This window comes from Lupinus angustifolius, unplaced genomic scaffold (genome assembly GCF_001865875.1).
Source record: "Lupinus angustifolius cultivar Tanjil unplaced genomic scaffold, LupAngTanjil_v1.0 Scaffold_75_86, whole genome shotgun sequence".
Lineage (NCBI taxonomy): Eukaryota > Viridiplantae > Streptophyta > Magnoliopsida > Fabales > Fabaceae > Lupinus > Lupinus angustifolius.
Window position 1 is genome coordinate 33,799 of NW_017723669.1, and position 26,233 is coordinate 60,031.

The 26,233-nt window shown below is 31.5% G+C and overlaps 1 long non-coding RNA gene across 1 annotated transcript in view; it reads right to left on the reverse strand.

Moving 5' to 3' along the window:
* LOC109339446 overlaps positions 1 to 6,018 on the reverse strand; it is a 19,050-nt gene extending 13,032 nt beyond the window's left edge. The window contains exon 1 of the long non-coding RNA XR_002106663.1: positions 6,006 to 6,018. This is a non-coding gene — a long non-coding RNA (uncharacterized LOC109339446). The remainder of the gene's footprint in view (positions 1 to 6,005) is intronic.
* Positions 6,019 to 26,233: the final 20,215 nt, after the last annotated feature.

The following is a 26,233-nucleotide window of genomic DNA, read 5'->3' on the forward strand; positions in this document are numbered from 1 at the left end:
GAGATATGTCACCTAGCTAAACAAAGAAAACTGCCATATTATGCTAGCATTACAAAATCTATCACTACATTTGAATTAATTCGGATTGATATATGGGGTCCCATGCCCACCATTTCCACCTTTGGACATAGATATTTTCTCACCATTGTTGAGGACAAAACTAGATTTACTTGGGCCTTTTTTATGGAACAAAAATCTGACTCAAGTCAACTTGTTAAAGAATTCATATCTTATGTTGATACTCAATTTAATTTGAGAGTTAAAGCCATTAGAAGTGATAATGGCAAGGAATTTACTATGCGTGATTTCTATCTATCAAAAGGAATACAACATCAAACCACTTGTGTTGAAACACCACAACAAAATGGTGTGGTTGAGAGAAAGCACCAACACATACTAAGTGTCACTAGAGCCCTTATTTTTCAATCTGGTTTGCCTCACTGTTTTTGGAATTATGCTGTGTCACATGCTATACACTTGATTAATAGGCAGCCCTCTACTTACTTGTGTAATAAGTCACCCTATGAGGAACTCTATCAAACCTTGCCTGATATTGAAATCCTGAAAGTTTTTGGCTCCCTATGCTATGCTTCAACCTTAGTCTCACATAGGAGAAATCTAGATCCTAGGTCAAGAAGATGTGTGTTTCTAGGATTTAAGCATGGCACTAAAGGATACATACTCTTAGATGCCAAAACAAATGAAGTATTCCTTTCTAGAAATGTGTCATTCTTTGAACACATTTTTCCCTTACTCAAAAATATAATGAACACTGATATGAATGATATACCCACTCTCGTCCTTCCTATTGATAGGGAAAGCATACCATCTTGTCCCATACCAGCACATGATGCCTCAACCATCCCTATGCCAATCCTGCACACTCAACCTGATCACATGCCAACTCTGCACACTGAACCTGAATCTGAGCCTATCCCTGATGTTCTTGATTCCAACCATACCAGTAGACAATCACAAAGGATCAAGAGAACACCTAATTACCTAAGAGACTATCACTACAACATGATTCATGGACCTAACATTGAGACACCTCACATAAAATACCTCATCAACAAAACCCTCACATATAACCACCTGTCTCAAAGACATGAGAACTTTTCTCTTGCTATATCCATCAACCAAACCCCTCATCACTATGCAGAAGCCATCAAACATGAATGTTGGCAAAATGCGATCCATGCAGAATTGAAAGCTCTAGCAAATAACAATACTTGGACATTGACCACCCTACCTAATAATAAGAGGGCCATAGGATGTAAGTGGGTCTTTAAAATCAAACATAATCCTGATGGTTCCATAGAGAGACACAAGGCCAGATTAGTGGGAAAAGGTTTTAACCAAACTGAGGGTGTTGATTACATGGACACCTTTAGTCCAGTGGTGAAAATGACAACCATAAGAGTCCTCTTATGCCTAGCTGCCCTGTTTAATTGGCATATGCATCAGTTAGACATAAACACCGCTTTCTTACATGGAGATCTTAAAGAAGAAGTTTACATGAAGATCCCTCAAGGTCTACACAACAATGATCCCAAGCTGGTATGCAAACTTGAGAAGTCAATCTATGGTCTGAAGCAGGCAAGTAGACAGTGGCATGAGAAGCTAACAAGCACCTTGATTCAAATAGGTTATATCAAATCCTCCTCTGATTATTCTCTGTTTACTAAAAACACTGACACAGGCTTCACAGCCATTCTAGTTTATGTGGATGATTTGATCTTGGCAGGTAATGATATGCAACAGATAATTCATACCAAGGCAATCCTCAACAATAAATTCAGCATCAAAGATATTGGTGAACTCAAGTTCTTCTTAGGAATGGAAGTTGTAAGAAGTGCTCAAGGGATATCTCTCTATCAAAGGAAATATACCTTGGATCTCCTACAAGAAACAGGGTTCCTAGGAGCCAAACCGGCATCAACTCCAATGGAATACAATACAAGACTCCATTCTAAATCAGGGAACACTCTTGAAGATTCTACAGCTTATAGGAGGCTCATAGGAAGGCTGCTTTACTTAACACATACCAAGCCAGATATCTCATTCGCAGTTGGCTTCTTAAGTCAATACCTCTCTAATCCTACTGATTTGCATCACAAAGCAGCAACAAGGATATTGAGATACCTCAAGAATTCACCAGGGCAAGGGATCTTCTTTCCAAGTAACAACACCACTGAAATAAAAGGTTACTCTGACTCTGATTGGGCATCCTGCTTAGACACAAGGAAGTCAGTAACAGGATGGTGCTTCTTCTTAGGAACAGCTTTGATTTCATGGAAGAGTAAAAGGCAAAACACCATTTCCAGATCCTCCTCCGAAGCAGAATACAGGGCACTTGCCATGGCCACTTGTGAAGCACAATGGTTGATCTATTTGTACAGAGACCTTGGCATTCAACATCCAGCTCCAATAAGCATATTCTGTGACAACAATTCGGCTCTTCAAATTGCAGCAAATCCAGTCTTCCATGAAAGAACAAAACACATCGAAATCGATTGTCATGTTGTTAGGGAACGTGTTCAAGACAAAACAATTCATCTCCTACCTATCTCCTCTGCAAATCAACTTGTTGATATCCTTACTAAATCTCTTTCTCCTCTACCATTTCAAAACATTATGTCCAAACTTGGAACCATTGACATCCACACACCAAGTTTGAGGGGGGCTGTTAAAATTGATGATATTAATCACAAGCAAAGACCAAGCACAAAAGCCCAAGATGAAATCCTTCCTTTAGATTAGTCAAAAACTGTTTCTTTCCTTATATAGAAATTTTTCATAATTCTGTTTATTCAGTTATTAGTTCAGTTTCCCTTTATGAAAACTTTTTAGTTTTAGCTAGTTTCTTTTCTTTCTTCTTGATTCCCCTTAAGTAGTATAAGTATGAACTATGGCTTAATTGTTTTATTGTCAAGTAATAGAAGCTGTATGCATCATCATTGAATAGTAATTGAATAAAGTTTTCTTGTTGAGGTTATTCTTTGTTGGTTTATACTCATCATCTTCTTCATACTTCATCTTCCTTCTTTATCAATGGTTTACCATATTTTACACAAACCACCCCAATTATGTACATACATTACTACATTGACTACCCCTATAGGAAATATATGTATCATTTCTTAAACAAAAAATAGTGATGAATGTAATTAAGATAACTAAAATATAATACATTGTGTATATAATTATAAATAGTATAAAAAATAATGTCTATTCATTATGGTTAGTTAGAATATAATATAAGAGTGATTACACCTCTTTCTTTTAATCATCTCTTTGTACTAAGTTGAACATCTCTTATACTTTCTTAATATATTTCACCACCTATAAAAAAACAAAGGGTGCAATACTTCAATATACATAAATAAATAAATCAGGGAAAATGTAATTTACCCTTCCATCAATTTTGAAAAATAAAGCCAAAATGTTTCATAGCAAAACAATAAACAAAATAATCCTTCTAGAAAATTAAAAAATGTGCACATGAAATGCGAAGAAAAACAAACATGATGGGCCATAGGGGGCTCCCTTTGTACAAGGTTTATTGTGCAATATGGCAACATATAATCAAAGTGTCCAACATAAAACCTGAAAATCCATAACTTCTTGTGAGGTTGGTAACCAAAATTTGTGTTAGACAGCTGGAAATCCAATATTTTAAAAAATCCAAAATTATCTTACAATATAATTCTATTTTGTTCAAGCTTAAATAGTAGTTTATGGAATGGATTGGAATGAGATCAAGAAATTAGGTGTAACGGTTGATATTTTGATAATAAATATTGTTCCTATTTTGCTAGGCAATGTGTAACGGATTTTTTTGCTAAACCTATAAAATGATAAACATTTTTATATTAAGAGTTTTATATACTATTAGATTTTCATTTATCACTTATTTTTAATTATTATTAACTTCTCAAAAAGAATAATAATACAAATGATTGAATAGATAATATAATAATTATGTATAAATATTTATATTAACATTGTATACATATTAGACTCATTTTTTAATTAGAATAAAAGTATGAATTTCTACACTTTAAGATAACGTAGGTGATGACCATTGGGACAAATAGTCCAAAATATATAAATTGATATTATCGTATTGTCTGCCAGATGACAATGTTTCTTCACTTTCATGTATCATGGTTGCAAAGATCCTTTTATAATTCTATTCCAACTTCTTTTTTTCTTTCTTGGGAAAGAAAATTCATTAAATGGAGAATTCTGTGCAAACCCAGATCCAAATTTAACTAAGAAACTTGTTATTCCTCTTTTCAATGACTAAACAATTCCACCACATTTATGGCAATTAAAGGTGACAAATATTCCTAACCTCTCTTTAAATATTATTAGAGAACACATTGAATTCCGCCTTAAATATTTCAACCATAAATATTAAGACTAAGTAGAAAATGTGAGTCAAGTAAATTACCTATGTCGAATATTAGATAAGCAATTAAGAAGTTAGGGCTTAAGCGATAAGCTAGGACTTCAATTTTGTAATTATTATTTGTTTGAGATCGTAATAGTTGTGCGGACAAATTGGCAAATCATGGAATACACTCTAAGTCTTATATTTGGTGATTCTCTATTCCAAACTTCATTCATGAAAAGTGCTTTAGAAATGATCTAGGCCTTCCTAGCTATTGTTTCAGAAACTTGTAATTGGTTCCTTATGCTTTTGTAATTGGTTCCTTATGCTTTTGTAATGGTTACCTATATTAATATATATTTCGGGTGCTAAGCACCTTTGCTTAAAAAAAAAAGATTTGTTTGAGATCGTGAAGTTAAGTGACATCATTTGAAGGCATACAAGTGGAATTGATCACGAGAGGGGAATTAATTGGTTCGTGACCAATTCAACATGATAAAATCTACAAAAAATTATACAAATTGAGAGTTCATTACTTTGAGGCACAATTAGGAAATGGGTAATAATCTATACCAAGATATTTATCTTATTAGTTTTACTATTGATTGATAATGTAACCGAGAGATATGAATCTTTCAATCTGACTATCGTTGGGAAGTAAGTTTCATATCGTCTGTTTCATTCTCCAATGCATGATTTAAATATTTGTTGAGTTACTCCTCTAATTATCAATTAGTTTTGAGATGTGTTGGGTTTATTCAAGTGTGAAGTCCCACATTGGATATGCGGGGAGGAGTGAAAGAGTTTATAAGAAGGAAAGGCCCATGGAACTAATGCCTTAAGGTTTTGGTTCAAGACGTGGTGTCTCACTTATGACTCTTCACTCTTTCCATACCCATGTAATAATGGAACTCCCCGGTGGTTGGAGGCTCTCTGGTAGCAGGCTGGTTCATCTTCATAGTTATAACATTTCACCTATTTTTGATTTTTGTAAGGTAGTGCTAAAGGTGGTAAGCTTCATTGTAATTTCTATGACATTTTTTTGGCATGGTGGGAACTGAATTAATAAAGAATAAGACAAGCTGTTGTAAAATGAGAAAGTAAATAGTTAAAAAGATAAAGCAAAACAAAAGAAAGAATTGAAAAGTAAAGTGAACAAAAGGAAAGACAAAGATAGTGTAGTGTGTGCCATACCCTTTGGTGTCTCCCTAAAAATATTCATGCACTTGAAAGTGTAGCAAGATTAGGCTATGCTCATTGTTATTGGATCAAAAAGTTAATGTCTGAAGCTAGCTCATAACACATGGTGTGGTAGCGTAATGGGGTTGAGAAAACTAAATTAGCCTCATGAGAATCATTGTTAAAAGAGTAATTGAGTTAACTTTAATTAGTGTGTAAGCATTATTGTATATTTGTAGTTGGTGAAAATGAAAAAAAATACAATGATTGAAATATTATTATAGATTTAGATCAGGGTAGTAATAATTGTAATTCGTCAAGAAGTCTTAAAAGACCGTTTATGTGAAACTATTGAGTGAGGATATGAGTTCATAATTCGTATGACCAGAATAATCTTATATATAAGTACCTCAGAGACTAGACTTACATGATAAGTACCTCTGATAAATGTATTGGAAATTTGTTAGAGTAGTTTGTATTCTAGGTTGTTTTACCTTAGGATTTGTCCTTCCGAAAAGTAATGAAAATTAGTTGGTTGAATTGTATAAATATTGCATGAAATATAAATTAATTGGCAATTTCAATATCCTATCATATAACTTCAATAACTCATGCATCATTTGCAAATAGATGTTATTCCTCCCTTCCCAATTTTATCTTTTATTTATGTTTTGTCTATGTATATGTTTCTTATAGATGCACCATGGATATCCATTGTTGGAAAACTTGGCCGAAAGAAATTACTTCATACATAACTAATTATATTTTCTATATTAGAATTATTATTGGCTGATGCTTAAAAATATATATGCAAAATGTCTTTCTAACATGATTATGTACTAGTTAAATTTTAATTTTAGATTTATTTTCCTCAGTGTAGGTCATTTATGAAAACCTTTTACGAATGATTCACTTTCATAATTATGATATTTTACTAATAATTATATTTATGAGTCTAGTTTATTGATGTTATAAATTTATTGATGTTATTGATGTTATGAGTTTATACTTTTACTATCTATCTGTATCTATCTATCTATATACCTATCCACTAAATAACAAGAAAATGCAATGGAAAGAATCCATTTCAATGGTAATAGTCTCCAACAAACTTTGAGTTATTGAGTTGAATCCATACGTGTAAGTTGCTTAAGATTCAACTAGTTTTCTTCTTCAATATCATTAATGTACCAAACAACCTGATAATTCGTATAAATCTCAAAGTGATGATGTTATGTTTAGTAATGTAAACATATTTTCTAAACATAATTAACATTAATAATAAAAGTAGATAATTTAGTATTATAAACAATTTTATTGGAAAAATGTTTGATTTAAATTTCCAATATTAATTTACTTCATTTTATTTATATTTCTAAAAGAAATATTCTTAAGACTCGGTTAATGCAACTTAGAAACTACAATGCAGACACTAATATGATATTGGTCTAGTAGTGTAAGGTCTTATTAGATCTCTAAAATGATCAAAAAGGTCAAATATTCAATTCCGGACAGTGATAACTACATATTAAAATAGATTAGTTTATTACTCAAAAAATAAGGAATATTATTGGTAATACTATAATACATACCATAGCCAATGGTGGTCCAACTTATTTTCATGAAATCGTGTGAGCCCAATCTTCAAAAATACTAAGGATCGAATGAGCCCAACTCAAACTTTTAAAAGTTTCTAATAGCTACTTTACATTTTTTTACCCAACACTTAAAAGAGGAGCATGTTTCATATACCAAAATAAAGAGCCAAATATTTCACTAATCTTTAACTTACGGAAATTTCCGAATTCAAGATTTATACACCATCAGTATATCATAAACAATTTATTTATATTTTTTAATAGATTAATAATATATAAAACTCATATACTATTAATATATATCTACTTATTCAGTTTCATGTTGTTACTTTATATCCAACAAAAAATATTGTGGAACAAAAGAACATCAACCATGTCTAGACAATAATGCAATAGATGGGAAGAACAAAAATATTGTGGGTGTCTAATAAAAGAAAATCATTTTAGTAAAATAAGAAATTGGTTCAACAAGAATCATTTTATTAAATTTATTATTTTTTTGTACAAGGACAGTCCACCGATTATAGTTACCTAACTTATTAATGTTATATAGAAGATAAATTAAAATTGCATATTGAGAAGTTGTTTTTACTTTTTAATCTTAGAATTAAATATGTAATAGATTTTAATGTTTATAAATTATTAGTGTGTTATTTTTTACACAATAGATACATCATTCATTACATATGTATATTTATTTATTTAAGAATTGAAAATTTATCACATGAATAATGGACTAACGATATAAATAATTATTACTTTATATATATATATATATATATATATATATTAAACTCTTAATTTGAACATACTAAAATAGAAAATAATAATGATCATATCGATAATAATAACAATAAAATAAATTAATACTAGGGTTTTTATAACCCTTAAGAGTATCGGTTGGGAATTGTTATATTTAAAAAAATGAAATTTTATAAAAAAAATCATGGCATTTACTGCGAATTTAGTTGATTTTTGGTACTGAAGAACTTGTTAAATTGAGACAATAGCATATGACACAAACAATTTCGAATAATTTATGTTTTAAAATATTCATGAACAAAATAATTTAGTAAATCTTTTATTTTTTTCACATTTTAATATTCGACTCTCTAAATACTGAATTCTAAATTATATGCGGCAAATTAAACCTTTGTCTCCATATATTCCAGAATTTCAAATTTCTTGGATTCTAGCTTGTGGTATAATATATATGTCCACGAGCAGGAATCACTTTTTTCGGTGGTTGATTGAATTAAATTATTGATATATTGAAATGTGTTATTATATTATAACTTCTGATGAATGAAAATGAATACAACATAATTATAGTATACTAAGTATAGTAGGATAACAAATATTGTCTAGTAGTAATTATAATTAGAAACCAGACCCCAAGCTAAGATGCTTGTGATTACAAATCTTATAAGTGAGTAACTCACCTATTAGTTCTTTCTTATTTTTCTACTTAAACAATCATTAACTTATTGTAATTAAGTTCTTTGTAGTTAAGCTATATCATTAATAATATTATTTTTGACGATAAAAAAGAAAGGTTATATAGCTTGAATAGTTTAATTATTTAAGCACAATGTGGACCTTAGAAGAATTAAATAACCCTAGCTTTTTTGAAATAGCTTGTTACCCTCCTTAGTACGCACCCATACTGTGGTCCAAGCACGAAAAGCATCTTGCATCACACAAAGCAATTTTTTCTTACATTAAGGAACCTTGCAATTATATTTCTTAATATAGTGTCTGGTCAATGCAAGTTTTTAATGTCAGAGCAGACTATACGAATCATACATTAAATTGAATAATTCCATTTATTTTGTATTATTAATGTATCTCCTCACTCTCTTCGTAAGGAACTAATTCCTTTCGATATATGTGACTGTCTTTTTTTCAATAAATATCGCTTCAAGGAATCAAACATTTAACATGTTGATCATCCTAAAGATTTAGCAGAGTCTTACACCACTAGACCAATATTTCATTTTTCATTTACATTATTGCACATCTTTATCAATGGTTTGTCATGGTTTGGATCAATATCTAGCTACCACAATTAGAAAAGCATAACATTTGTTAATAATTAATAAGCTTAATTTGCTTTATCCAAGGACACCAAAAAATCATAATGGCAAGTCCTTTTACTGTGGATAATGCAATATGGTTGGGTAGTTGAGTAGCAAAAGATTTAATCTTACTGTATTTTTTCAAAGCACCATCATACAAATCTCTGTCAAACTCTTTAATAGATCTTAAATTCTTAATCAATAGTCTTTTGAATTAAGATAGTGTCATATGATATTTTCAATTATTATTTTTCAAATTTGTAATCAAACACTTCAAATTTTAGGAAAAATTAAAATAAAATGTTGATTATTTAATAATTAATTGTGTGGATAAATAAATAAATGTGTTAATAATATCATCCTTAAATGGGATAACTTCTTATTTTCTCTTCTCTCAATTAACTTTCATGGGCCATCTATTGCATTCAACTTGATTCAACATAGTATTTCAAATCACACATCTCATCTTCACCACTAATTGAGAGAAAAAGGGATAATGTTCCCCACTTTTTGTGTAAATAGTAAATTTAAAAAATAGGATAGCTAAACTTATTAGGTGGCCTAAAGATAAATTAATGTGTCTTTCAGTATATTAATATTAAGTGTAGAATGCATATATGATGTTCAAAAATATTTCAGTGTTTATTTGTGTGTAGAAATAGACTTTATTCCACAAGCAAAAATTAACTACAAATACCTTTTCAATACTCGCCACCTTCTAGGAAGAGTTCAAGTATTAAAAATCTCCCTCAAAAGTCATCAAATAATAATCACATCTCAGCTCTAATTCTGGCTAACAACAATGGACTTTACCATCTATCTAACTTTGGATAACAATGTAAAAATCAAAAAGCTAATTGTTTTCCTAATTTTAATAAAAACTTGTAATGGTTGAACATGAAAAATATTAACTTCAAAACTATTTTCTAAAAAATAAATAGTAAAATTTTACAATATGAGCATGGAATAAATATCAATTTAAAAATATTGTAACATCTACAATCTAAAAACAATTATATGACTACTTTCAATAGAAAAATTATACAAGTACAAAAAAAGAATAAACTATCTTACATCACTTATATGTTTGTAATATATATCCTTAATTAAAAAATGATAATAGATAATAATTTTAAATTTTCAATAACGTTGACAATTTGTACTGAGTTTGAAATAAGCTAGGAACACAAAAATACATAATATATAAATCATCCATTAGAAATACGTTAGCGATTAGAAAACAATAATATTATGATAATATAGATATAAGTTTATTTACTGACTATTTAGAATAACTCTTATTAAAAAAACTTATAATAAACAAATTTAATATAATATACAATGTTCCTACTCGGCAAACCGAAGAGTCCCATGCTTGGTCGCCGAGGTAGGCCCCGTGTGTTGGGACCACCAGAGTTGACCTAAGAGATAGCATGCCTTCCGTACCTCACCAACCCACATGCTAGCACAGCAGACAGGTTGTAGAACGGCTACCAAACCAACCACAGGCTAGAAGACAAGAATGACACAGTGTACGGTCTTGGCAGACCGCCTGACACGGGAAAAGCAACTCCCGACAACACCTTTGGTCGGCCACGTGTCGCACCACCAGCCAAGAACCCAATGTCAACTCTCCCTTCTATAAATAGGGATCTCTACCAACATGAAGTATCTTAATCTCTTCACTCTTTAACATTACTCATTCTATTGCTGCTGTCTGTCTTCATTATTCTCACACTCCCATTCACTTAGTTCATACACTGACTTGATCGTCGGAGAACCTTTTCAGGTACCTCCACCGGCGGGTCCAGCTCTCCTACTTCATCCTGCTACTTTGAAGACTACCTCTTCTCCTTCCTCAACAGCTGATCAACCATTGTCCGTACCTTTGTGTTCTAGTAAAGAACATATAAAATTATTACCTTGGATGTATGCACTATTTTAAAATTATGTAATAAGATTAAAAATTAAAAATGATATAAATATTGACAAAGGGTAAAATTCTTCTCCAAATGCAAAAATCAAAATTCAAATATTAAAGCCAAATCAAGACACCCCTCATTTCATATATTACTAGTTCACCATCTTTTCTATGCAAGAAACATATTAAAAAAAAGTGATATGATACCGTATATATTTAAATAAAAATAATTTCAAATAATAAACATTAATATACTTATAATAACATTATTAATTAAATAAAAAATAAATTTAAAAGTAATGAGTGTAAAATAAATTTAAAAAAAAATATTAGTGAATGATGAAAAACTGAAATTAATTATTACAAATAAGGATTATAGCATTGTCTTGTTATCTTAATCAAGTACACTCTAATTTCTAACCGGTGTTGTTGGTTCTCTATTGTTTAGTTAGAGAGGTGACCTAACAAAGGTAATTTAGGATTGAATCAGGTTGAGGTTGGTGTAATGCCTGAACTATATTGAATCGGGATGAAAACTAGTCATGTAAATGGAACTATAATTCATGTGTATGTTTAAATTTTTGCTGTTCCTAAATTTTTATTGTAATTATGTGATTATTTGGCTTTTTTGTGTAAATTCTTGTACCACTAGTACCTTCTATTAATATAATTTTACTTATAAAAAATATCTTTAGATCACTTCGAGTGGTATATGAAATGAGACTTTAACGCTTAAATTAATATTTATAGATGGCAAGAGATAACTAAAGAGGTGATGAATAATAAATTAGATTTGATGTACTTCTAGTGAAGTGACTTCCTCTATTTATAATGAATAAGATAAGCTTACATAGCACTAAAGGAAGATCCATTAATGTTATGAGGGATGTCATTCATATGTCATATCAATTAGTCATTTGAAAGGATTATGTTTGGGCCTATGGAGGCTCCTCCTAAATGACCCCAATAAGAGTCTTCTCCCTTGAGTTACCTTGTCAATTAGAAACCTGACCTTAATTGTCATAACAGATAAGTCTAGGTTGTGGATTAGTCTTGAACCTTTTGAGTTCTTATCTTTATATATTGGTCGAATCTTGGACCTTGTTAGTCAAATCTTGGACTTTGTTGGCCGAAACTTAGATGGTCAGCTAATAAACATTATTGTCCAGGTGGTGGTCAGAGGCCAATTATGACCATAATTGGCTAACAAATGAATGGTGACCATCATTGGATAGCTAATGGACATTATTGGCCAACTTGTACCCGGAGTCCGGGTGGTGGCCATTATTGGCCACTTGATGGCTGATGGTCTATTAATGGTCACCATGGACTAGATGGTAGATATTATTGGCCAGATAATAGACTTATTGAGCTTCAATTCTCATGGTTCGGTTAAATATGCTTTGGACTTGTGGGAGGGAACAATTGGTGGTGATGACATGTTTGAAGGGCTAATATATTCAAAGAAAAAATAATTCTCTCATTAAGAGCATAGGAGATTTTACACTTATTATTCATCATTCATGCATAAACTATTATTTATTTTGCAATAAAAATAAGACACATCAATGATAAATAATAAAATCATAGTTTAAAAACTTTAAGCCATATTGCTCATATATTTAACTCATTCAAAATTGGTTTTATATGATTATGGAAAGAAAAATATTAAACTTCTAACCACCTGTAAAGTGAGGAGTGTGACTGCACCATTCTGCCGAAGAGCAATGTAGAAGCTGCATTGTATTCTATTCAAACCGAAAGGAATTAATTAACTTTTAGAAAATTAAAGACATTCCCTTCATTGTTTATTTACATTAGGAATTCAATATTCGTATCAAACCAATGTAAACTAACCATCCTTTAAAATTCTCAAACATGTGATTTTTTCAATATATGAAAAAACTTGAATTGTTGGGAAGATGTTACATTTTTTTTAAGCAAGGGGCTTAGCCCATAATATATTAATAAATGGAAATCATACAGGATTAGTTTACAAACCTATAGGAAGGTAATTGATGACTATTCCTATACAAATAAGGATGCACTAAAGAAGGTGGATGAGTCCACCAAGTATAGCAATTTTGATCGATGCCCAAGTTTGCCAATGAATTAGCACATTGGTTTCCCTCCCTATAGATGTGTGTTATCCAACAATCCATTGAAGACATGAGGATCTTGCAGGACCTCCAAGTTGACATTAATTTCCAAGGGATAACCATAGTACCTAGGAAAATTTTGGTGACCAACAATGAGTCACATTCTAACCAAATTGTGTGCCATCCCATGCTGTGAGCCTTTTAAATTGCTAAAAAGGCTGAGGAGAGCTCAGCATAGAGAGCATCATGTATGCCAAAATAGGTAGAGAAAGCACCCATGAATAAACCATCATGATCCTTGAAAATTCCTCCCCCTCCAGCATGACCCGGGTGACCTCTAGCAGCTCCATCAGTATTGATTTTCACCCTACCAAAGAGAGGCAACTTCCAATTGACTTCCAAGATTCTAGGAGATTTCCTATAGTTGACTTGCACTTTTAGAGACCTGATGATTGAGGAATCAAGCAGAGAGGAGCATGCTACTGCTGAGGAAGAATTACCAGCCAGATTGAGGGAACTCTTGATTCTGTTGATAGCTTGAGGCAGAAGTAAGTTTTTGTCCTGAAACATGCTCAAATTTCTACAATACCAAATTGTGTTGACAGCAAGCACCACTGCAGCAATGATGAGGTATTGCATTTGAGCACTTCCTTTGGCAGCAAGGAGCAGATTAGCAGCAGAAGATGTGTCAATTGTGATTTGGAATTGATGATTCAACCAATCCCAAATTGCAGTAGCAAAGGAACATGAGAGAAATAGGTGCTTTGATGATTCGACTTGGACTTGACAAAGATTGCATTTAGAAGCTAAAATGCAGCCTCTAGCTTGTAAGTTCTCATCTGAGGGCATTCTGTTGTTTATAAGACTCCAAAGGGTAAAGGATTTTGAGGGAGGAATGGAGCTAGACCAAATGAGTTTGCACCAATTCCCTGAATCAGTAGATGGCATGATGCTCTTGTAGGCATCCTTTAGAGATAGATTACCATCAATAGAATCTTTCCAGAAGATTCTATCTTTATAATTTGATAGCTTGGTGCTGCAAATTCTAGTAGCAACTTCTGGATACTTGTCAAACAACTCCTGAGGAATGGTCCAGGCATTATTGGCAGTGAAATCAGCCACTGAACTGATTAGCTTAGGATGGATATGATCAGGGATGTTAAGGAGGTCCACTATAGGATTTCCTATCCAGTTATCTCTCCAGAAATTTGTGTCTTTGCCATTACCTATGAGCTGAACAGAGTGGTTAGTGGCAAAGGACAGGTTGCATTTGATTCCAGGCCATATTGAGGATTTGAAGTATCTTTTGGTTGACCAATAAGTGCCAAACCTTTCCCTAAAGAAAGCTGCCCAATGTTGTTTAGAATTCAGCATATTCCAGGCCAGTTTGGTGAGAGAGGCCTGGTTAATTTTCTTTATAGATCTCAGACCAAGCCCTCCAGCTTTTTTAGGAATGCAAATTTTGGCCCAAGCCACTGTGACAATCTTCCTAGTTTTGGTATCCCCTGACCAGATGAAGTTTCTTATGCTAGAGTCAATTTCTTTGAGCAATTGAGCAGGCCAAGCATAGATGTGGAACGAGTACAGAAGCATACTTTGAATGACAGATCTAACCAATTCCACCATTCCCATTATTGAGAGCAAAGAACATCATTTAACAAAGAAATAGTTGATTGACATGCATGTAGAAACCTCCAAAGCGTGTGTTGCCACACTAACCTTTAGGTTCGATTCGCCCACACCAATTTAAGTATATTGGATGCAAATGGGATGAATAGCGAATCCTTCAGGATACTTTGGAAAACCTTGATATGTTTTGCACAAACACAACAAGCGTATCTTTCAATAATAGTTTACAAACTTATGTTTCCTACACTTCTTTCATGCATTAGAGAAATGGAGGATGATTTCTTGGATGAGAAAAATCGGATTTTCGGATGTCTCATTATGCCTTGAAGTGTCTCTATTTATAGAGAAATAAATGCCACTTGGTGAAAAGAAACACTTTTTGGATTCTACACTAATTTACGAATAGCCATATACTAACACGGTTCACTTATTATCTAAATGAGTTTTGTAGCTTAGTGGTAAGGTATACTGTTTGGCAAGTAACACTTCCTTGGTTTGAATCTTTGTAGTTGCATTGTTTCATTTTTATTCACATTATAATAATGAATAAAACATGGACAAAACCATCCAAACAGGCCGAACTCATGACCTCCAATTCATTGCCAATAGGTACAACCACTGAACCAATTATCATTTTGTTTCATATATTATGAAACCAAAATATGTATATAAGTGCTATGTGAATTCAGATATTTTGAAAATATCTCTTACATATATATTATTAATTAATTATGACCTAAGTTTATGTTCATGATAAAGTTGAAATATATGCAATTCAAGGCTACAAGTTTTGGGTCATTTAGCTTGTATGGATCTCAGATCTAAAGGAGAGAATTTTATTATTTATTTTCTATCCACCACCTTAACTAAAAAGTTTTTTACTAAATTGTTGAAACATCATGCTTCCAGTCCGTGCTTTACAACTAATATTTGTTAAGGGAAAGTTCAAAACACATCCTTTAATGTTGGTCTCTTAAAATTTAAAACGTGTGTAAAGTGATTCTAGATTTGTATAAACAATAAACTTAAATTACATTAATATACTTTAACTACTTTGAACATTTCTTTAACTTTTAAAAATGTGGGGAAAGATCTTAACCTAAAAGTTTGATATAGTATAACCTATGGGATTGAGACATCAATATAGATTTGTTATTCCAAATCATGTCTTATATGTTGTATTGAGTGGATCAGAACATGTCATGTATGTCAATTATAAATGTAGTTTAGATTTTAATTATTATTATTTTTGTTTTATTATCATCGAGCAGAACAACATATGAAACATGATTTATAATAACAAATATTTATTAGACACATATAGTCATAAACCTTCCCCACTATGTTTGTAATCCATTCTTAGATTTCTCTAGTTGGTATGAAATTAAAGTTAATTAAAGGTAAACTCTACTTATTACCTAAAAGTTGAAGGACCAAACCACCTTTTGCATCCTTGTGTAAAAAAAAGAGATGGGGTAATAGATATGTTGGGTACTTTTGTTCAATTTAAGCATATAATAACACCTTTGAGGCTCTTTGAAAAATAATATTCTCACATGGCGTGCAAAAAATAGATAAAGGAAAAAAGAAGTTCTTTTACTTTTAGTCTTCCATCAATATCATGTACCAGCATTACCTAACCAAACTCCAGAGGCAGTTAAAACATTAGGAATATTTGTCTTACTATATTACATTCTTATTTTGACTTGAAGCAAAGTTAGAATAGGCCCAAGAGCTCACAATGTCTTTTTGTTGGGTATGAAAATGTCCTTTATATATAGGAGCTTCACTTATTATTTTAAATTGTAATAATGTAAAGTAGTTTGTTTTATCAGGTTGGAATTTATTTATACATATACTCTCTAAGAATTGAGGAATGACATTATTCCTTTTTAAAGTCTCTACTATATTTATCAAAACTATCAATTACACAAGGCAATTAAATTTTGGATTCATGATCATCAGATGTATTTAAGCTGCATAGATTTCTGATATTTCACATTTAAGGGGTTGTTTGTGTAGGATTCTTAAAAAAATAGGGGTTTTTTTTTAAGAAAAACTCTTTTGACAAAAATAATACAAAAGAGTTTCTTTTTCAAATAACCATTTCAATAAAATCCAAACATGCTTATGAATGTCAAAAGCAATAATTTTATAAAAAAATAACCTCTTTTTAAAAGGAAAAAAACTAACTAAATGGGCTCTAAATTATGATTTGTAGCAATCCACTAGAATTAATATTTAACATCACTCATTTAACAATGCTTATTTATTGAATACTGTTAAATATAAGTTGAAAGAGAATTAACAGCACTTATTGAAGAAAACATTATTAAATGTGTTATCTTTAATAACGCTCATTGAAGACAACATTGTTAAATGTGAAGTTCATATATTTAACAACACTTCTACAGTGAACGCTATTAAAGGAGTTATTTTTAACAGCGCTTATTGAAACAAATATTGTTAAAGATCATACATTCATATATTTAACAACACTTGTTGAAGAAAATGTTGTTAAAGGTTATACTTCATATATTTAACAACATTTCTTCAATAAGCGCGATTAAACGCTTGTTTTAGTTAGTGTGAATTTTTTAAAATTGAAAATAAAACTTCACACAATAATACACATATCATTCAGTTTATTATTTCTCTTACTTTTCTTCTTATCCATGAATTACATTTTTTTCTCTTTTGTTTTTAGTTTCTCTCTTCAAGCAAGTTATAATTTTTTGGTTTTTCTCTTCATGCATAAGGTAAATCATTATCTTATTTTAGCTCATTTATTTCTCTCTTTACTAATATTGTGATCTTTATTTGTTATGAAGTTATGCAGCTACGATGTTCTAGGTTTTTTACTATGATTCACTAGTTTAGAACACAGTGTTTGGGTATAATCGTAAAAAGAATTCTCAATTACTGCTAATTTTATATATATTTTTCTTAACGTTTTCAATTTGTTTAGAGATGTCATTTTTTATTTGTATTTGCAGCTTGCATTGATCAGTGAGGAACGCATGAACACTTTATAAGGACTTGCACATTGGAGGAGAAAAAATGAACAATTTGTATAAGATCTCATTACTCATATTTTATTTTATAATTTTGGAATCTGTCAAGGTTGAATGTAGCTGAAATCATTGGTGATTTAACAAATCTATTGTAAATGTGGTGGAGTTTGACATGTTTGTCATGTGTTTGATAGAATATCTGGGAGAAATTGTCTTATTTAGAAACTAGACATTTAATAGCACTTGCTTCAGTGAGCGATGTTAAATGTCTATTTTCTACAGTGCTTGAAAAAAACATTGTTGAATATAACCTTCTATATTACTGCGCTGACATAGAAAACACCACAAAAGCGCTTTTAAATGACAATTTTAAGCGCTATTGTTTTGCTATTCTGGCACAGTGTAGATTGCAAACTGAAAGTGGAGAGTGTCAAGGGTAGCACTAGCAATACTTTGCCTATGTTTTGATGAAGACAATGTTCTATTAAAGATTGAAGATGACTCAACAGTCAACATGCCTTATGCTCATTTGGTCATATCTAGACTAGGATATAAATAGAGTCACTATTCTAAGTAGTCTGAGATGTGTGCCGTAGTAAGTGAGTATAGGTGAGGTGAACCTATGTGCTAATCTCTCAAGCCATCTTAATTGTCATATCATATCCATGAGACATATCATCTAATTAATTGTATGTTCATGCATTAATCATACATGTTATATGTGCATATTAGGCATAATATAATTGTTAGAACATATATATTAGTTGTGCATAACATATGAGAAGTTTACCTTTTGAACCATGTACTTTAATGTGCCAGTTAATCGATTAACGTGGTGACTTAATCGATTAACTCAACTGCTTTTCTGTTAAATCAGTGTTTCTGTTACAACTATTTTCTGTTTCATTCTATTGCACTGGTTAATCGATTAACATGTAGTCTTAATCGATTAACAAGTCTGTTATTTGTTATAACTGATTTCTATTTTAATCGTTTAACTGTTTGCAACGAATCCAATTGCCAAAACTACTTACGATAAATAGAGGCAACTTCCAGAAAACTGTAGCATTGCATTCTATTGTATAGGGCTGATTTAGAGAGCATATTTCATTTTGTTTTACTGTTTTTGCAAGAGAGTTGCATGTGTGAGAAGAAAGTTATCATACTAAATTTATTTTTGATTTTGCATACTGTTTTACATATTCATATGCTCATTCTTATCTTGCTCACATGTTCATGCATTATTTGTAAAGATTGATAGAGATATTATTTGATTTCTGTTTTTGATTAACTCACACGATTCTTAGTGGCTTGAGTGATTAGTGAGTGAGTTAGTCTTAAGGTCTTTTTGTTGTAATATTTCAAGCATTATTGTGCTTATAATACCTTGATGTTTTAACCTGTTTTTGTGTATTTCTGGATTAATCTCTTGGTGTCGTACCACCACAGAGATTGGGAGTCTTCACCAAGGCTAGGAGGTCTTGATTGAGGACAAGAATCTTGGCTAGGGTTGTTTCGTGAGAAAGGTTTTCTCAGGCGAAAGGTAGAGTCAAACCAAGGGTTTAGGGGTCCTAGATTTCAAGAAAGAAGCGTCACATGTGCTTGTAATTGAATTGGTGTGTATTCATACTTTTACTCAATATTGTGAAGAAGAAAATCTCCCTAGATCATAAGGAGAGGTCTAGATGTAGTTTGCAGTGGACCGCAAATGAACCACGATAAAAATCCACTTGTGCACGCTTTTTCTACGTGAATCTTCTTTACGTTTCTTGCTATTTCAATTTGAATCTGTAGCTGATATTTTGCATATTTGTTTATTGCCATATGTTTATTAATAATGCTTAAAAATATATGTTTTGTCTCTATTCAATTGATTTTAAATAACTGTGTAATCTGTCTCTCTGATCATTCTGTTCTGTGCACAAGTTAATCGATTAAGACTAGATATTAATCGATTAACTGGGTTGTTTCCAGAAATTGGGTTTTGGTGCAAGAAGCGGTGATCGATAACCACTACACTATTCAACCCCTCTTCTAGGTGTTCCTAGGCCACTAATACCTAACACAAACGTACTGAAAGCTCCTAGCAACAACTAAGAGTGGAAACAGGTTAGGGCAGACCAGACTTTGCTTTAACAGGCCCAGCCTCCTATATAGGCTGAGTCTGACCTGTTATTCTGTTTAAAAAAATTCAAAGCCTAGGCCTGACCTGTTTAAAAGTCTGGTCTGACCTGTTAGCATGTTTAAAGGCCTATCTAATTATAATAATTAAATTATATTTTTATATTAATATTATATATATATAATAATATTGCTTATATTAACATAATATAATTTCAATATTCTTATATAATATAACTAAATAGGTCAGTCTGTTAGGCTTAATAGGCATTTTATAAGTAATCAATTCTATTACAAAAAAGACCCTTAGAGACCCGGGTCAAAATTTTAATAGTCTAAGTAGATGAAATGATTTTTTTTAATATTGTTTATGCATATATATAAATATTTACATTTTTTTTATAAGTAATCAATTCTATTACAAAAAAGACCCTTAGAGACCCAGGTCAAAATTGGATTTTTTGCAAAGACACCCGTACAATAACAATTTCTAACTCATAAATGTTTTTAAATTCATAAGAACTAATTAAAAATCAATATTTTTACAACTTTAAAGTTCTAAAGAAATTCCTATTCATGACATCATGTGTTTTTGCTTCAGATTTATTTTGGAAAACTTAATAATTGATTGAGTTATCTCTCCGGAGCTGGGCTAGGAAATAATCTTCTATGTCTCATACCCCACAAATGATAGATACTAGAATCAAAGATAACATAAATAAATATATGAAATAATTAATAGAAAATATAATTTAATCTAATAGTATAAACGTTAGACCACTATAAAATATGAAATTCATGTGTAGATAACTTATACCTTTGATTACTATTTCTACCTGAGAAACTATTTGAAATATTTGAATTTTTTATTTTACATTAAAATCTATGTTCATAAACATTGTGAACTTATTATAATATATTAAAGGTTATGTATTTTCAAGTTTTAAATTATAGTAAAAGTATTTGTCAATCAATTTATTTTATGCTTAATATATTCTTATGTTTTTAGTTATACATACTTTAATTTATAATATGCCAATTTTTAGGTATAAACTAGTTGTTGATATAACATATTATTATTGTATGTAAATAATTATAATATATGTAACATGCAAAATTGTTATATTTTTATATTGATATGGGCACATGTTATCGTTTAATTGCAATCTTGTGTTTATTTATTGGAACGATGTTGAATTACTAAATCATATTAATCTTATAAAAAAAATGTGTGATTTCAAATAATTAGAGTCAAATTACTTTACTATTTTTATATGATGTTTAGACATACTTCATGATCTCCTAGGAGCATAGGAATTATGCGAGATAAATTTTTCATATATGAAAGTTACTATCATTTTGGACATGTGATTTATTATGAGGAATTTAGGGCCCAAGTAATATTAATGTGGTGATGCAATGAGAAGAACCTAAGATGATTATTAAGATTAAAATCTCTCTTACTTTAAGTGGTTACTTCATGAGGTTTATTCTTAATTCCTACCATTTCACTTGACTTTTGGTTGGGTTAAGAGTAAAAAAGGTTCCATATGTTAGATTTAAGGGTTAGAAAACAAATTTTTAGAGGGTAGGGAAGATTATCCATAACTCCATTCTTAGAAATCTCAAACTCATTATATAGCTTAAAGATTTATGGTACCAGCCAAGACTTATTTAGTATGTGAGTATAAGAGGATAGAGATAACTCATGCCTTAAAGAAACTTAGGCTTCATGATGGCAAAACTATACTACTGATTATATGGATTTTAAAACTTTTTTTTCATTATAAGAAAATGACTTTTGAAATTATTTTTGTATGTGGTGAAATTTGATATATTACCATAAATGTCTTAAATATTTGTTTCATTAAAGAGAATCGAACCTGAGAGAAATATCAAAGATGGGGTTTCTTAAATTTTTTGATGTATGTTACAATACCACCAATAAAGATCAACATGTGGTTTATGGTTTAAGTAAGAGAATCACTTTGGTAATAGTTGTTTGGGAAGGACCTCCTCAAAGGAACTACTTGAGAGTTGGACTATGAGTTGAGACTATTGGTATTTAAAGTTATTTTAAATAAATAATAACCTCAAAATTTGAGGACAAAATATTGTTTAAGGAGGGAAGAAATGTAAAATCCCAAAAAAGTACTATATTTTTTAATTAATTTTTGAATCACATATTATACTTTTATTTTATGATAAAATAAGTATAATGATATAACCAATTTAGGTTAAGAAGGTATCTCAATGTTAAGATAAGAAATAATAATATAATTCTATTATTATTATAATCTTATTGTTATGATTATAATTACCGTATCTTCAATTATGTGTGTCAAAATATTATTTGATTTTATATGTCTATAGTTTATCTTGTTCCATCCTTATCATTATATATGCTTATTTTCATATAGTAATCTATATTATTCTCTCAACTTCATAAAATTGTATAAATTGATATTTTTATTATAACCATTATTGTTATGATATGATAGATTGAAATAGTTGATTTGTGATAAAATTTAGAAGTTTATAAAAGTTAAACAAATGTATTAATTAACTTTCGACCTAGAACTACCTAGTTTTAATTTTCACATTATACAAACACGAGCAAGTTAAACTCTTGTAATACATAAAAATAAAAAAACAATAAATAAAAATAGATAAATTTTTAATAAAAATAAATTAAGAGTATAATTACTCTATGTAGATGAGGAATATATTGATTTAATATTGGTGAACGAGATAGGAAAACTTTTAATTTCCTGGTATGTAATTGACTTTTGAATTGAGAATTGTAGTTTGAAAATAACATTTTCTAAATTAGATATAAAATAGAATTTTCTACACAAAATGATCACCTAAAATTAATTGTACATGCGGTCATATTTCATTCTTCATCTTTCTAAGTTGTGAGAATGATGATCATCAAGGAGAAGTATTAATCATTAATCCTTTTATTCAAATATTGATTCACATCCCTCAACAACTCAAAATATCTCAATTGAATTGTTTAAATTGATAACCGAAGTTGACAATTGAATGCTATATCAAATTGATCTTTCAAATAGCTGAGCTGAATGAATGCATTTTACTATCTAAAGGTGGTAATTGATGAATGATTTAAAGTCTTCACTAGTTTTGTTTTTTGTTTGTGTGTTTTTCTTGAGTTTATTGTTGTGTTGTTTTTTATTTTGACTTTTGTTTTGTTTTTGGGGTAAAGTTTACAATAGATTGGTGTGCCCCCACTACAAATATTATTATGGATTCGGGTGTAATATTCTTTTTATAATAGAAAATTAAGAATTGGTCGCAAAACATGAGGGTTTATGGATTAGGGTGTAATAGATAGTTTTTATTCTTATAAAAAATATCACTTCTTCAAAACATGTTTATTCTAACATTTATTACTTATTACATTATTTATGATTATTATATTATATAATAATAATTGATGTATAATTAAATTGAGGAATAGACGGTCATCCTGGGTGGACCAAGTTTGAGATTATTCAATGACCATTAAAAATGTAATCAAAAAATAAAAAAATACGTTGAACATAAATTCTCAATGAGTAATAATAATAAATGAGTAAAAAAAAGAAAATATGTCATATGCCTTCGTGATTTCCATGAGAATTGTATTTTGAAAAGTTAGTGTAAACCATTTTAGATAATTAATTTTTTTATAAATGAAGAATATCATTTTCTCTCATAACTTGGAATTCACACTTTCATTTAAATTTCTACCCATAAATTTCAACGTATAAAAACGTAACCAGAAAATGAAAAATATGTTGTACTCAAATCTTTAATGAGTAACAATAATAAATGAGTAAGAAAGAACTTAAAAAATGAGGGGAGTAGGAGAGTGGACGCAAGTTGGAGACAGGGGTAGTGGCTATCGGCGGAGGAGCTGGAGGCAGAAAGATGGGGGTATGGGAGAGGATGCTGCTTCTAATTTCCATGGAGCTGGTAGGAGAGATGCATTCCAACCAAAAGGATATTTCAAATCACTTCAACAAAACACCATTTCCTTCTTCTTCACTAACATTCCCGATAGTCATGGTACAAGAGAGATGTGGGATTTTTTCTCAAAATGGGGTAAGGTAGGGGATGTGGTTATCCCTCAGAAGAGAGACAAGAAGGGGAATAGATTTGGCTTTGTCAGATTCAACCATCTAGACAAGGATGGTAAGTTGGAGAAGGCTCTATCTAACGTTTGGATAGGGAATTTTAAAGTAATGGTCAACAAACCAAAATTCAACAGAGATGGGATGCCCTTTGCTCAAAAGGACCATAGTAACAACAATTTTCAGGTGCAGAATCAGAAAAATGATCAAAAGAAGCTACTTTACTCAGTGGTTGATCAAAAGGGTTCTTCTTGGAAGGACATCCTAGTGAAAGGTAGAGATGCAGGGTCATCTAGGGATGTTTCCAAATGGACAGGGTTGGATTTTAAAGTCTCTGAGGAAAGGATGCAATCTTGTTATGATTCGTTTATAGGGGAACTAAAAGAGATTGAGGATGGCAAAGAGGTTAATAGATTTTTGGCATCACTTGGTCTCCTTTCGGTTAAAGCTGTTCCTATGGGGAGCAATTTAATTCTTCTTAAAGGAATTGAAGGGGCAGATATTCAGAACATAGTTAAGCAAGATGAGGAATGGTGTAAGACTCTCTTCAAAGAGGTTAGAAGATGGTCACCTGAGTTGTTTGCCATGGACAGGTTGGTATGGGTGAGATGTTCTGGTATCCCTGTGCAAGCCTGGACAGAGGACTTTTTTAGACTTCTTGATGGTTCCTTTGGTCGGTTTATCAGGATGGGTGAGGCAACTCAGACTATGGAAAGGTTGGATGTGGGCCATATATTGGTAGCCACGAAATCTTTGAACTGGATAGATTTGAACCTCACAGTGAAGGTGGAAGATCTATTGTTTGATATTGCAATGGTAGAGATTGCTTCTGAAGAGGGTGGTTCGGTTATGAAGGTTAACAACGTCAGTGAAGAGGGAGTCGTTGGTTCAGATTCGATGGCTTCGGAGGACGGTGAGACATGGCCGGAAGTTAACTCTGCGTGGGAGGAAGATGGTGGTTCGGAGGAAGATGAAGATGACATGGCCTCTTTCTTGATAGGGATGACGTGGCCCAAGAGAGAGGTCAAGTAGACGACTCAAAAGTGGCCATGGAGAGAGATGATGGTGACATTTCTACCCAATGTCTTCGGGCTGACACGGCTAGGGAAGAGGTGTTCATAGAGTCTTTTCTAAAAAAGGATGGTGAGAAGACAAAGAGCAGAGAAAGTTTTTTGGTTGGTAATGGTTTTCAAGAAGGGAAGGACGGTTTTGCAGGAGGGAAGGGGCTGCCAAACGAAGAAGGAGGAGGGTTAGCAGTTTGTGTGGTACAAAAGATAGGAGATGAGGATAGAAATTTAACTCTAGTCGGGCCTAAGGTATCCACGTGTAGAACCCGATCCGGGTTGAGTGGAAGTGGAGGGATTCCGTGTTTTATGAATAAAAAAAACACATTGGGCCATGTTATTCAAGCCCAACCAATGAATAATAATTTTAATGCAGTGGAGGTCGGCTGTTCAAATAAAAAAGGCAAGGAAGTTCAATTTGTGTGTATGGTGGTCCATGGTCACGTGAATTTAGTCCAGCAGGAAAAGTTTTCTCTACAAGGTAATAAAGGAGGCTTTGTAAAGGGGTCTTCATCAAAGAAAATTAAGAGTAAGGTTGGGGCTTCTATTTCTACTTCAAGTGATAATCAGGGAATTGTTATGGAGGTGCTCAAGTCTTCTAAAAGTTTCAAAGAGAGAGAAAAATCTTTTACCTCTCTTCCATATTCTTTTTCTAAGCTGAGTTATGGAAGTAGAGGATCTCGTACTACTATGAAGAAGGTGGGAAGAGGAAAAAAGAAGCCTATTAAAAAAGGTAAAGTCAGTTTTAATAAACCTCTTTTATCCAATAATATTATGAAGAGTCCTGATTTAGCTATTGAGGGGGTGGAGGTGGATCCAACAATTAGTAATTCCATTATTGATTCACATGTGAGAAGTGCAAATCTCCTCCATTTCAAAGAGGATGATTTAGTGGTGGGAAAAATTTGGGAGATATGGAAGAAGTTAGGAGTTACCTTTATTGGTGATGAAGCTGCGATGCTGGACAAAATTAAAGAGTTGGAAATAAGGGA